The sequence below is a fragment of the Branchiostoma lanceolatum genome, chromosome 15 (genome assembly GCF_035083965.1).
Source record: "Branchiostoma lanceolatum isolate klBraLanc5 chromosome 15, klBraLanc5.hap2, whole genome shotgun sequence".
Lineage (NCBI taxonomy): Eukaryota > Metazoa > Chordata > Leptocardii > Amphioxiformes > Branchiostomatidae > Branchiostoma > Branchiostoma lanceolatum.
Genome location: NC_089736.1, coordinates 4,024,870 through 4,040,428, shown reverse-complemented (window position 1 = coordinate 4,040,428; position 15,559 = coordinate 4,024,870). Strand labels below are relative to the sequence as shown.

Sequence of the window (15,559 nt, the reverse complement as noted above, 5' to 3'; positions counted from 1 at the left end):
ATCCAGTTGCTTGAGTAACTATTTTGGGTGTATACTGTGCATCTTTCACATCATTTTGTGGACATGTATGTGTGTGTCCAGATTGAAATGAATTCTATGCAATATGAAAGGTTGAAGTGCATAACGTTGATAGCTGAAGATATTTATAATTCTGTTGAGCTTCCAGAAAATGGAACTTGTGAAGAAATAAAGGATGGTCAGTCCGAGGACCATATAAAAAGTTGTGTGTTGACTTGAAATCTAATCGGTTTGTAAGCAAAAGAAACCACAGGAATCACAAGAAAGTATGTTTTTGTTCTATATTTCGCATTTATAACAAGTTATGACTCTTTTAAGTCCGTTTTTGGGGGCCGAAAAGTTGCAAACAAAGTAGAAGAAAACTCCACGGCTTTCCCCGTCATACAACAACAGCAGTACCAGTTTAGACCATGCCAAATGTATTTTTTTACAAGGGGGTGTACAAATTACCACATCTAATTTTTGATATCAATTTCTATTCATACGTCGACAAGTACATTTTATCACCAGGTTTGTTAAAAGTCTCTTTAAGATAATCGTTATGGTGGTCACTTTCCTATTTCTGACTGTACGTATACGCCTCAAACATATCGTCTATCTTGGCATGTCTCCCACAATACGTTATCCGTTGGACCGATCCAGTTCAACCAATGACACGCGTCCGTGTGCCTCATTAATTCAGCTTTTTTTACGGTCCTTTTTTAGCGTCCTCTATCTCTCACTTTGCAAACTGCAGCATTGCGCACCTTTGCGAGGATAGGATACACCGAGCAGGTTGCGTGGAGCCTCCTTGTGCAGACCAAACCAAAATGGCATCAGAAAGGACAGTGTTTGTAACCATATTTTGGCCGCAAAGAAGGGCGTTAACGAAAGTCAATTGGATTTTAGATCGATAACGGTTATACTGTGATGTATTCACTAAAACTGGGTAATCAGGGCATAGGAGATTTCAAAGTTGACCTTTAGGGACCTCGGGTCACCTCGGAAGGTCACTACTATATCCTGGTTATCCAGCTCAAAACCATATAGCACAGTACAACCGATTGTCGATCTAAAAAAAATTAAAGTAAAGTAGGCATCCTCAATTGAGGTGAAGCATAATGCTTTTTAAGTAGCTAGTGGTAGTGCAATGCGGCTTCGCCATGGCTCGCGTTTTTGGCCAAGGACACCGGGTCACCCCTACTCTTCTCAATAAGTGTGTTGAGTTCTTGTACGTGCAGAGATTTGACGCCCTAAAGCTCCCTCATACACGGGGCCGCCGTCTTTACGTCCCCATCCGATAGGACGATGCGCATCTTTTCCAGTCATGTCCCACCAGGCCCGGGAGCGAACTCGGGCCCCTGGCTCCACGGAATTTGAACCAGATGTAGGACGTGGTGAGAGGCAGAGTGCACAGACCTCTGCACCACGCAATGAATTCCTCCTGAAATCGATTACTTTTTTTTTACACCCTTGTGTAATACATTATATTGATTGACCATATTATTCTCTGCGTTTTGGGCATTGAATCAACAAAATCCGTCAATTCTATCAGAAGTTATAAGGGTTTTAAGGATTACAACCAACGGATGCCACTCTTCAGTCCGTGTGCCTCATATAAATTCAAGTTCTTTCACGGTCATGTTTTAGCGCCCCCTATCTATCAGCCCGCCAACTGCAGAATTGCGAACCGTGATCAACCGCACCGCTGCAAGGATAGGATACACCAAGCTGTTGTTGTAGAGCTTCCTTGGGTAGACCACACCAAAATGGCATTGGAAAGGAGACACATCAGGACTCGGAACACTTTTGAAAACAGATGGTGGGTAAAGAATTTCCCAAAGTAAAGGATGATGGCTGTTCCTTCGCTTCCGCGAAGATCACTGGAAAGGTTGTCCTCCTCAAAGTGAAGGAAATGTCACGGTAAACCAAGGAGGTTCTATATAAAACCTCCTTAGGTAAACACTGTTTGCGGGCACCATCGGTTTTCAAAAGTATTCAGAGCCCTGATGTGTCTCCTTTCAAATATCATTTTAATTAGGTTTACCCAAGGAGACTCTACACGACCTGTTTGATGTAAAAAAAAAAAGTAATCGATTTCAGGAGGAATTCATTGCGTGGTGTAGAGGTCTGCGCACTCTGCCTCTCACCACATCCCACATCTGGTTCAAATTCCGTGGAGCCAGCGGCCCGAGTTCGCGCCCGGGCCTGGACATGACTGGAAAAGATGCGCATCGTCCTATCGGATGGGGACGTAAAGACGGCGGCCCCGTGTATGAGGGAGCTTTAGGGCGCCAAACCTCTGCACGTACAAGAACTCAACACACTTATCGAGAAGAGTAGGGGTGACCCGGTGTGCTTGGCCAAAAACGCGAGCCGTGGTGAAGCCGCATTGCACTACCACTAGCTACTTGAAAAAGCATTATGCTTCACCTCAATTGTGGATGCCTACTTTACTTTACTTTACTTTTTTTTAGATCGACAATCGGTTGTACTGTGCTATATGGTTTTAAGCTGGATAACCAGGATATAGTAGTGACCTTCCGAGGTGACCCGAGGTTCCTAAAGGTCAACCTTGAACTCTCCTATGCCCTGATTACCCAGTTTTAGTGAATACATCACAGTATAACCGTTTATCGATCTAAAATCCAATTGACTTTCGTTAACGCCCTTCTTTGCAGCCAAAATATGGTTAGAAACACTGTCCTTTCTGATGCCATTTTGGTTTGGTCTGCACAAGGAGGCTCCACGCTACCTGCTTGGTGTATCCTATCCTCGCAAATGTGCGCAATGCTGCAGTTTGCAAACTGAGGGATAGAGGACGCTAAAAAAGGACCGTAAAAAAAGCTGAATTAATGAGGCACACGGACGCGTGTCATTGGTTGAACTGGATCGGTCCAACTGATAACGTATTGTGGGAGACGTACCAAGATAGACGATATGTTTGAAGCGTATACCTACAGTCTGAAATAGGAAGGTGACAACCATAACAACAATTTTTACGAGATTTTTAACAAACTTGGTGATAAAATGTACTTGTCGACGTATGAATAGAAATTGAAATCAAAAATTAGGTGTGGCAATTTTTTCACCCCCGTGTAAAAACACATTTGGCATAGTCTAAACTGGTAACTGCTGTTGTTGTATGACGGAAAATGCTGTGGAGTTTTCTTCTACTTTGTTTGCAACTTTTCGGCTTATTTTTGCTGTTTTTTCCGTAGAATCTTTTCCATACGCTTGAAGCATAACGTTGGGACGCTACCCCGGTGGACTTAAACTGACATATCTTGGTGGCTTGATGAGAAAATGTTTGTTTCCTGGCGTGTGGAATTTGGAGAAGACAACATGGCGAAATGAACGGGCGGCGGCGTGGTGTGGACAGTGGAGAAGACGAGTTCATACAAGGTAAAATAACAAATCATTCTGTCCATATTGTTTATAAGCAACCAGTAAGGGCATGTGAAGGTTATGTCTTTTTATAAATGTGTGTATTTTTTTTAAATCCTGGCGACAATTCTTCATTTAAGACCGCGAGGCTTGGGAAGGGTTCATTTTGCCCCATTTTCTTGAATATTCGCAATTTGTGGTGTGCTTATAAAACATTGAATGAAGCTTTGTGCCACCAGTCTATTGTAGAAAGTTTCAGTTGACATATGTGCAACAGGTTGTAATAACAAAAGTCTCTTCTTTGTTTATCTCCACGTGGTGCGCCAGGCTCAGTGACCACCTGTCGGAATGCGCACGTGTGCGCTTATTAAATCCGCTAATGTTCCCGCCAAAAATAGTCGCGTAAACAAGGCGGACACAGCATCATACAAAGTAGCTCAAAAATGAGCAAGTATATGCCGTAAATTGGAAACAAATATTTCGGACAATGCATACTAATACTAATTGAATGCCAAGGTCAGTTCCAAAGTCCTTGATATGAAAGAAGATATGAAAGAACAAAAATGAAGAATCTATTATTTGATATACCATACTCTGTTTATTTATTTGTTCAACCTTCCTGACCACGTAGATTTCATACTGAAGACAACTTTTTTGCCAAACTTTTATCTTTATTTGCATGCTTTGCTCGCATCAGTTTCGGGTTCCCAGAGTATATCATCCATAAATATATATTCAATGTTCTATTCAATAAAAGAAAGCTTGAAGTCTCAATAAAAATTGAAAGAAAGTTATGGCCTGGTCCTGATGTAAACTGAACGGTACGTACATGTCTTTGAGTCTTTCCACATACTACAGACAAAAGAAAACTGTAGATAAGTACTGTGATGGTGCTAGCAGATACCAGTTTATCTAACGGGAAACTCAACTCCAGAAATAGATGTTTTGTTTCTTCAAATAGTATTTTTCTGAACAAAACATTCTTCACTCTGCATTCACACTTCAGTAAGAGATGCACAGTTCCCTATCATAACTTTTATTCAGTCTGTGAGACTTTCAAAACAAAGTATTTCTTGTATAGTGCTAAGGTTTTACATACCAGGTACTTTTTTCTAAACTTCAAGAGGACTCGCAATTGCATGGAATATCGTATCCTCCTTTCTAACATCAAGTAACCTAGTTTGTGTTGTTTTAACTGCACCTTGACATTAAGAAAGTGTATTACAGATTGCAAATGTATACAAATCTACACAATACCATATTCATATTCAATGTTGTCAATGAAATTTTGAAGTTTGATAGACTTTCTTCCTGGGCAAAAATTATGATCAATCCTGGCTGTTCATGCTTCGTTTAGGAACTGCTTCTAAAAGCTAAATTGCAATCTAGAATTCAAACTTTTGTAGTTGGCAACATGCATACCAGCTGAAGAAAGATCAGTATGAATGCAGCATGACATTCTAGATGTTAGTTGTCAGAAAGGCCAACTGCTGCTGTCAAAGCTCTGACTTTTGTTTGTCTTTCTTGAAGATGAGACCCCAGAGACCAGACTGTAACCTGTTGGGAGGAAGAAGCAGACTTTGATCAGCAGAGCAGTGAAAGAAGATGGGGTGTTGCGAGTATGGTTTCTTTATTAACACAAGACAACACCTTCGTACACTTACTTTTTTTTCAAGTACACTGTCACACCCTCCCATTCCTATCTTGCCGACTCTTTCACTCCTTAACTTTCACAACTCTTTTAAGATCCTTTAATTGCATTCTAAAAATATTTTGGATCATGATTATGTCTAAGACACTACAACATTGTACACCTGGTTCTAAGACTCCATCATGACTTCACTTTTCATTTGCAACATAGAATTTTTATTGTCATATTTCCTTTTACCCCTCATGTATTTGCAGCATTTTGACTCAATACCCTGTGAACGTGAGATGTGTGTTGTACACGTGCCTTATGGAAATTGTTTTGAATTCATCTTTACTTTTGACTGAATGTTACAGTAATTTGCTGTGGTATTTTATTCACATGATATCTTTTTCCCAACTCAAAGCAGGTTTTAGAAATGTAACAAATGTTATGAATAGCATGAAATGTTACAATGCATGTGAATATTGTTGGTATATGTTAATTTGGCATGTGATTTTTCTGAATAATTTTTCTTTTACACCCCAGGTTACGGGAAGCTGATACTGCATACCTGACCATGCCGGACCTGTCGATATTCAAGGAGGACTTGGCTGTGTTCCTGTGGGACCTGTCGGCTGTCCTGTGTACCTGTCCTTATTCCAGGAGAATTGTTCCAGGACCTATCTGTGTGTGCTGTGGGATCTGTCAGCTATCTACAAGACAAGAGAACATCGGACTGTGACTGTAAGTTGGCTTGTACTTCTAGAATCCTTTCAAAAAAGGGATCTGCATGCCGCAAAGCGTAATCAGCCGTTTAGACTTTGCGAAACTCGAGGCCGGGGCATTTGATTTAACATTTAATTTGTAAAATATGTGCCAAGCGTTCAGCCGGCATGATCTAGAACGTAATACGTGGCCGCTGTCTTCTGGGATTCAGCGCAATGCGAAGATGTCGGGATCTCCCAATGCATGCAGATCCCTAAAAATGACAATGAAAAATGTTGGGAAAGGGCATGTCTGTGATCCTCTGAATTTTTAGTTCCATATACCATTGCTAAAACTGTCCCTCCCTTGTGATGTTTGAAAGAGAGGAATTGAGTTGAGGTATCAGCAAAACAAAAATACATATTGGATTGTTTGCAAAAATACATTATAGATTTATAGACACTTAGCCTGGTGCAGATGGCAATTCCTGGGTTCAATGTTGTTGACATGTGAAAATATGTTTCATAAGTATGTCTGCCAAATTTTAACAACTTAAAAATTAATCTTATATGACAGTGTGTGCATCCATAATTTGATGCCACAGGAAAGCAGTTTGGTAAACATTGTACAGAATAAAATGTCATGTACTGTACTCTATCATGACTTTTATACATATTATGGTGCATGTACAGTACAGGCTTCGAGATATGCATCAAATCCTGGGAGTTTGTGTGACTCGCACATAACTCTTTACGTGAGACCTTAAAACCAGCTGCATGCAGTAAAGGCCCTGAGTTCAAGATAAACTTAATAAGTAACTGCGTGTACACACCTTTGGTTCAGCAAAATGATTAACTTTGCTCTCTACGGCGTTAGCTAAACCTTTTGAGAGGTCCGTGAACCCCGAATTTGCGAACTATTTTAAATGGTCTTAAGAATTGCAAAGAAATATGTCCCAACCGTTTGGGAACCATATGCATGGTAGACTCCATTTAACAGGGTCTGATTATCAAGGTCTCTCACCACAAAATGGATGATGAGACACAATTCGTAGTCCCGCAACTCTCTTGTAAATCCCGAGGTATGTCTCACGAAATCCTGCATGACTTGGTGCATAATCCCAAAGCCTGTACTGCACAACAATAATGAGGTATGCAAGTTTTTCAAAAAATAGTATATAGTCCAACCTGTTGTGACCACACACTACTATAAAGCTAAACGAAAACGTATGATATGTCAATATTCTGCATGGCATATTTCAAATCGTGAAAAGCGTCAACAAGAAAAAAAAGCACATAATTATGTTCATCACAAGCTATATCATGAGGCGTTACGTTTTAGGCAGTAAGTTTGTACTGTTTATTCCTGATTCTGAATGGTAGTTCTATCTTCAAGTTTTTCAAGTTGTATGACAAACTTTATATCATCACCGTTTTTCAATCATTTGTATGTCGCCCAACAAAATGGTGGCCCTCCTTCACATAATAGTCAATCCACGATTCAAATCATTCTTCCAAATTTGAAACTTTACTGTATTTAAGATACTACAGTTACTGTAACCACTATTCAAAAATTCACAGGACATACTAGAAAGGTACTGGCTATCAATTCACAGTGTGAAAGCAATTTATAGCTCAAGCTTGGACAGTTTGGAAAAAGTCAGAATGGCAAATAGATAGTAACGTTACAGATAACGGAGGGGCCCAAAACTTTGACAGTACTATAATGAAAACAAATTTTACTTTGTCTTACTGTGCTAAATAAAAACGTCAAGAACCATCATCTGAATGAAACAAGGATTTGTGTACGGTTGACAATGTCTAAAGTATGTTTGATGGAAGTACATTTCGTAGTGCCAACTCTTAAAACAAATTTAAGAATCGGTCCTCAAACTTGTTTAGAACGAGGCATTAAGCTGTACAAAACACACACAGAATCGTTGGCCTTGCTGGTTAGTTTATGTCACGATTAAACTTATCTAAAATAACATAACTGTCGCTTCAAACGTCTTCATGTCACCCTTTTATGTCAGGCCCATTCCGTTGATCACATTCGTGGCTGTAAAATCAACTCCAGAACAGAAAATCCTCAAACACGGCCACTCTAATTTTTCATTTCAAATCAAAACGTAACACTTTTCAGAGAACCGACTCTGGTGCAATGCAATGTCGACTCATAAATTTAAGTTTGAAGTTATGGGACCCTCTGTTACACTCCTCGCCGTATAAAAATGCAAGGCCTCATGGAATAGCTTGTATTGGCGCCATATATCTTTTGTATTGTTGAAGCTTTTCGACATGTAAATATGAGCGAAACATATTTATTAGCCTGATGCATATTTGGCCATTTCATCAAATTGTAGTTTTGAAATATGCCGTGCAGAATATCATGCGTTACAAATGATAGGCTGGACTGTTAACTATTGTTGACTTGTAACAGTTGTACATGCACTGTAGTATGATTAAAAGTCAATGATACAAGTTTCCGAACCGTATGTGTTCCTGCGCCAGCCTAGGTCATTAAATTGTGGGTGCATGGACTGTCATAATTAGTTTTTAAAGGAAACTAAAAGGTTTGGTTCGAAAACTTACCCCGACATCAAGTTCTCACCTAATTTGCGACTCCCATAGCCGTTTTAAAATCACGCCGTAAGTGGCCGTGCCCAAATTCTAAGGTGAGAAGGGGAATTAGCCCTCCTTCCTCTGCATTTTGAAGAAGAATTGATGTAATATCAACACAGTTGAGAACTTCACTGTGGGGTCTATTTAGTATTCGAACCTCAAAGTTTCCTTTAAGAATTAAAAGAAAGACTTCTTTATTTAAACATCCTTTTTTACATGGTCAACAACATGATAATGTCTTGAGTTGCTTTCTGGTTCAAATGTTGAGATATCATAATTGTTCCAACAGTTTGATCACACAATTCCTCTCTTTGTGATCAGTCAATGTGCTGGTGTTCAAAGCACCTGCCAAGGTCTCCCCCTATTTGGATTTGTTAACAGGAAAATCAATTAGATTAACTTTTTCCCGCCGAATTAGATAGCCTATATTTCAGTCTCCTAATTTGCATAAATTTGCATATTCAGCTCTCTCCTGATTTGCATACTTGGGATTCTTTGCTATTCTTCAGTCAGGCCTGTTGACATTGGGCTATGTACATTTTCAATGCTTTGAAGGCTTAGAATGGATGCATTCTGTATTGCTGTATCAAGTTTATTAATTTCCAAGTGTCTTCGTTCCTTTTTCCTGATCAGTCTGTGCAAATGTTCTCCCGAGGAATGTCTTTTCTGGAAGACATTGGGGCGTCGAAACCCCAGTACACAAGCACATTGACTGACAGGAAAAGGAACGAAGACACTTAGAAATGAATAAACTTGATACAGCAATACAGAACGCATCCATTCTAAGCCTTCAAAGCATTGAAAATGTACATAGCGCAATGTCAACAGGCCTGACTGAAGAATAGCAAAGAATCCCAAGTATGCAAATCAGGAGAGAGCTGAATATGCAAATTTATGCAAATTAGGAGACTGAAATATAGGCTATCTAATTCGGCGGGAAAAAGTTAATCTAATCAATTTTCCTGTTATCAAATGCAAATAAGGGGGGGGGGGGTCTTTGCAGGTGCTTTGAACACCAGCATGCAAGCACATTAATCAGGGAAATAAAAGCTATTTTTAAACAGGAATAGCCTGGAGGAGAAAACCTCTGCTATATTGTCAACAGGTCTACAGCAAGTTTACTCCTCCAGGCCAAGCCCACAAACAAGTAGAGAGGAATTGTGTTTTGTCATGTAAACTGTTGATCAAACTTCTTGTAGCAATTCCAATCTCCTGCTCAAAAAACCAGGACTACCCTCAGGCTCATCAAATAAAGTCTGCCAGCGTAAAACAGCACTGTCAAACTCAACATGTACGAGCCAAAAGTTTTCAACAGGATATTGGTATTGCTACAAGAACAGTTTAAGTCTACTCTACAAAAGAAATCAGCCGAACAAAACTAAATCCATTATTTCTCAGAGATCATACACTCAAAAGCTATTAACTTTAAGAAAATTTCTAACATTGATTATCTCTTTATCCAAGCTTGAGGTTATTCAGAAGATTACGAGAGGAGACAGCGCAATGGTACTTCTATGGGGAGAAAGCAGAAGAATGCCAACTGAACATGGGCGTGGTCTGACAATTACTGGACATCATTGGAGGAACAGGGCCTGTGTGGTTACCAGAGGCTTTGCTTCCTGAAAGTTATAAAAACAAAAAGTTGTCAACTTAATCTACCTAAACTAAGGTGTTACAAAATATAGAAAATTTACTAAAACTGCAACTATCTACAGTGCTTTTTAGAAGGATCTGCTTTTGTTTAAATATATCTAAAATATTGCCACGCAAGGTGATTTTAACAAGATTGGCAATGCTGACGGTTGTTGTTGTGGGTGATGTGTTAAATGTATCATGTCTATGGCACTGTATATTGGTGTTGTTCATACTGAATGTCCAAACAAGTGAATAATGACGATGGTCTATATTGACTTGCACTTGATGAGTGATTGGCTTTTGGCAGGCCGGCATTTATTCATGAGAAGACTAGGCGGGCATGGAGTAGCCATTTTGGTATGTGGTATGTTGAAAAGTTGCTCGTCTTTTATGGTGGACTATGTATGCAAGTGTGTCATTCTATAACAGTTTTTTGTATTGTCACAAAGTATGTTTGAAAAGAAATAGTGATGTGCATGGTATAAAAATGGTAGAACTTTATCACAAATAGTTCCTAAACTATCTATGACCTGGCTACGTTTCAAGTAAAGAATATTTTGTAATCCTTAAAAAAGAAGACATATTTTTATTCGGCTGATTTCTTACACACAATTCCTCTCTTTCAAACATCACACACAGCTTACCTGTAGTACATTCACTATACAGAAAGAAAGCACAACATTGCCTTTTCCATTCTCTGTTAAGCAATGGGACACATATCCAACGATCATCATGTAACCAAAATATTTTCCCCGAAATCCACTTCATCACTCACAAAGCTGTTGAAATAAAGTTCCCTAAAATCAACCATATCACTGGTATATACATGTAGTGGTAAAATTGTTCTTCCACATTTTGATACCTTGGCTTTTGAAGATTATGCTCATATAAATAATCTTGATTGTGTTTCACCTATCCTCAACTATGCCTCTTCAACAATGAGCGAAGTGTAGATAATTTAGTTCCTTTACAATCATGTCAATAATAAATCATTTCCATGAATTTTTATCAAATTAATTGCAGTGTAGGACTATTATAATACTTATTTCTCATTTTACTACACTATCAGATTATCATCATAAGAATAAGTCAGTGAGTGATTATAACCTATATCTATGTTCTGAAATACTGGGAAATACCAAGGAAATACAAACACTGCAAACATTAACTTTGTTTCTTTTACAGTAACATTTTTCATTCATGTTTTTGATTTGAAACTAAATGAAAAAGATAGTTGGACAAGTTTATATCTATTTCTTGTAGCCATAGAATTTATCTTATTTGAACCACTAGAATGTATGTTCTAAAATTTTACTACCATCATGCTCTGTCTGCTGTGATACGACTCAATAAAGATCTGTTTAGAAAAAAAGTGCCATGAATGAAATCAAAATATTTCCAAATCTTGACACACAATGTATGTATCTCTCCACCAGCATTTATGGGCACAATATCATATTATACTATTAATCTTGAAATATTTGTTGCTTTGATAATTGCTTTACATTTTATATCCAATCTTGGTTATGTCTAATAAAGGTTGATGTAGATGATGGTGAAGAGGATATCAGGGAAAACAGTTTGATTACATAATGCTGTTAAAAACATAACCCATTGCCATACAGAATGAAACAACAGACAATATTCCAAGTGCTCTCTTCCTTATAGGTAAATGTACTGTACTCCTCCATATCTACAATAAGATATAATTAGTCACAACCTTAACTAGACATTAGTACGTAACATTTAATGTGAACTCTTTTAGAAATGACAACAAATAGCAGGGAGGATCAGTTTTCAAAAGGATGTTTTGAACTATAATTGTTACCAAAGATCCAAAGGATCCCAGACATGATGCCCAGTGTCCCAACTTTCATTGTCATTTCTAATTAGGATCTGCATGGGAGATCCCGATTATGCTTTGCGCTGAATACCGCAGCCATGTATTACATTTTATTCGTGCAAGCTTGACACTTTAGCTATATGGTATACGTTTGACATTAAATCAGAACGGTCCGGCTTTGAAGCAAACGCAGCGGCAACGCATTACATTTCATTTGTGCAGGCTTGACATTTTAACTATAAGGTACACGTTTAACGTTAAACCAGAACGATCCGGCCTCGAAGCAAAATGACTGATAACGCATTGCAGCATGCAGACCCCATTTTTGAAAGAGCTCTTTAAGTACAAGCCTACTTACAGTCCAAGTCCGATGTTCTCTTGTCTTGTAGATAACAAGACAGGTAGATGAACAGGTAACACAGGAACACAAACAGATCCTCTTGGAAATTAGACTGGAACACAGAATAGCAGACAGGTCCCACAGCACACACAGGAACATGGTCAGGAACACAGACAGGTCCCATAGGAATATTGGACAGGATAGCAGACAGGTCATCAACTTTCACTTCCCATAACCTATGGAGTAAAAGAAAAACCTGTTAGAAAAACCATATGCCAAATTTAGATAGACCAACATTATGAAAGGAAATGAATGTCACCATTCATGATATCTACAACATTTGTTAACATTTTAAAACCTGCTTAGGGTTGGGGACAAAAGCACATGAGCTTTGTTAATGTGGAAAAAGAGCATAGCAAAATGACAGTAACATTCAAATTCAGTCAAGTCTAGATAGAATGTCATACAGCTATCAAATAAATTGAAATACAGTAGATTCCGCATATCTGTATAGCCCATTTGTCAGCGCAAATTATACGACTCCCCGAACTATACGACTGTCCGAACTAGCGATATTGACGTCCCGAAGGAGGGGAGGGGGGATAGGATTTTGAGCAAGACACAAAAACGCACTAACGATATCGCAACTTCATTTTGCAAAAATTTAATCAAAGTGCAATCCGACCTTTTCGTAGATTTTAACGTCACCATATTGGATTAAATTCGCGATCTATTTTGTTCAGATAAGCCTGAACTGCGTGGGAAACTCCTGCCAAATACAAACTCCCGCCGTAGTTGATCACGTGCAATCTTACAGTCAACCAATCAGAGCACAGATTTTATGACGTGAACCAATCAGCGCGTAGAAAAATGCATATCAATGAGTAAACAAAGATGGCCGCCCAGCGTCACCCGGCCCTCGACGCTTTATTTTTTCTGAAATCGCGACGTGAAAAACTATTCATCTACGCTACATAAGCAGAATTTTCACGGGGAAAGAGTCTAAGGAATGGGTTCGCCGTCGAATACGGCCACAAATACCGGTAAATCGCGGCAAAATACAGCGTAGAGGCTCAAATGCTCAGACAAAAGTCGTCTTTTTCTTTTCGTATTTTTGTTTACTTTCGTCGCTTGAGTCTTGAAAAACAGGTTTTTAATGAGATCACCGTATGTCAAAGGCACCGATATCAATTGTTTGCAAGCATGACAATAGCAACTAACAAAAGAGTGTGATTGTTGAACGGTAGACGGCGTACCCACTCCCGAAACTACAATGCAAATTTAGCCTATAGTTGTGGGTCATATTACGATAAAATCGGACAAAATTCTATACGATACCCCGAACTTTACGATCATGGGCTATACAGATATGCATTGTTTTTACAATTGAGTGAATGGTAAATGGTTTGGTGTTTTGGAATTCTATACAGAAAGACGAAATATACAGAAAAAAGGTATACAAATAATTGGCATATACTGTACATCTTACATATGATATCACATCAAAACAATCCATATGTAAAAACTGTATACATACAGTAGGGATGGGACTCCCGTTTCAGTACCAAGGACATCGCCCACGGACACACCACAACTTTACTCCAGCTGTAGCGGAGACCTCTACTCTTTATAATGTTTTGTTATGGATAAAGGTTTGTTTAGAAGACTGCATACGTACATGTACAGTAGGGACTAGGGACCCCCACTTCAGTACTAAGGACATTGCTCATGGGTACACCGCCACTTTACTCTTGCCACAGCTGATTGCTGTTTGAAAACTCAAAACAGCCCACAAATGTCCTTGAAGTGTTATTAGAAGACTACATAATTATATACAGTAGGGATAAGGAAATCCCATATCAGTACTAAGGACAGTGCCTGTGAATGTACACCTGCAGCTGTTTGCAATTGAAAGCTCGTAGCAGCCCACGATTGTCCAATAATGTTTCTTATAGATAAAGGGTTGCTTAGAAGCCTTTATACAATACAATAGGGACTAGGGACCCCAATTTCAGTCCTAAGGACATCGCTCATGGGTACACCGCCACTTTACTCTTGCCACAGCTGATTGCTGTTTGAAAACTCAAAACAGCCCACAAATGTCCTTGAAGTGTTATTAGAAGACTACATGATTATATACAGTAGGGATAAGGGAATCCCATTTCAGTACCAAGGACAGTGCCTGTGAATGTACACCTGCAGCTGTTTGCAATTGAAAGCTCGTAGCAGCCCACAATTGTCCTATAATGTTTGTTATGGATAAAGGGTTGCTTAGAGGCCTTTATACATACAATAGGGACTAGAGGCCCTGCATTTCAGTACCAAGGACATTTCTCACAATCAAAACATACCTTCATTTATTTATTTCATTTATTTATTTAGCCAGCGGACACACTCAGGTCTCTTCACCTGTTTTTACCTGATCAACATCAAATTTTGTAACCACCTGCTTCACCTGGCAATTATCAAATGAATCAGCAGTACTGTAGATATCTAGCACCTCCCCATGGAGAAGAATGGTAGGTTCTAGCACCTCCCCATAGAGAAGAATGGTAGGTTCCAGCACATCCCCATAGAGAAGAATGGTAGGTTCCACTTCAAGAAAGAAGTACTCATTCCTGTACAAGGACAGTGGTGCAGAAAAACAACATCAAATCAATTCTTGAATGAAAAACACACGGAATGGTGATATCATTATTTCGATTTTGATACATAGATTAGATACAGTGGGTAACAACTCACTATCCCTACAGCCTTAAAAAGGTTATAAGACTACATTCCCTTCAAAGTATATTTATTTATTGATTCCTTGATTTTGCAATATACCGTCTACACAAACAATTCTGAGAAAACTTTCAAAAGTCCAAATTAATAAAACATAGTAATCACTTTTTTTTTCAGTTTCAATACACCTCCAAGCTGGCAAACAGCTATTGGACCAGAGATTGTCCTAATATGGTTACAGACTTTGATTATGATGAATAAAGATGCATGTCTTATGTTTCGTCACACAATCAGTTCTTAATCTACCTTATCACATTAGTCTGCCAGTTTGGAGTACCACACCTTACTCAGAGCATGGGGATATTTATCCTGAGTGTAGCATCAAGTCGACCAGCTGTGAGATGATCTAAGGGAAGGTAAGATAGTCCCTCTGTATAAAGTTTACAACATAAGTAATCCTGCAGGCCTGACAATGCCAGTAACTCTCAGAGACAGCCAGACCCTGTTCAATAAACTTGTGTTCTAGCCTCCTTCACAAACCTAAGTCTAGCTACTAGTAGGTGCGGTCGTGTTAACTTTTTCAATTTTTGGCTGAGTGCTGAATTCCGATTCTCAATCCCCCTCAGAACCTGGTCTACCACCGTACCTTGGAGGTCTGTAAATGAGTCTACTCATGT

The 15,559-nt window shown here is 39.0% G+C and overlaps 1 long non-coding RNA gene across 1 annotated transcript; it reads left to right on the top strand.

Annotated features, from left to right (window-relative positions):
* Positions 1-3,152: 3,152 nt before the first annotated feature.
* LOC136421254 (uncharacterized) lies at positions 3,153-11,118 on the top strand. The gene is made up of 3 exons (XR_010753406.1): positions 3,153-3,402; positions 4,915-5,758; positions 9,805-11,118. It is a non-coding gene; the product is annotated as an uncharacterized lncRNA (long non-coding RNA).
* The last annotated feature ends 4,441 nt before the right edge of the window (positions 11,119-15,559 follow it).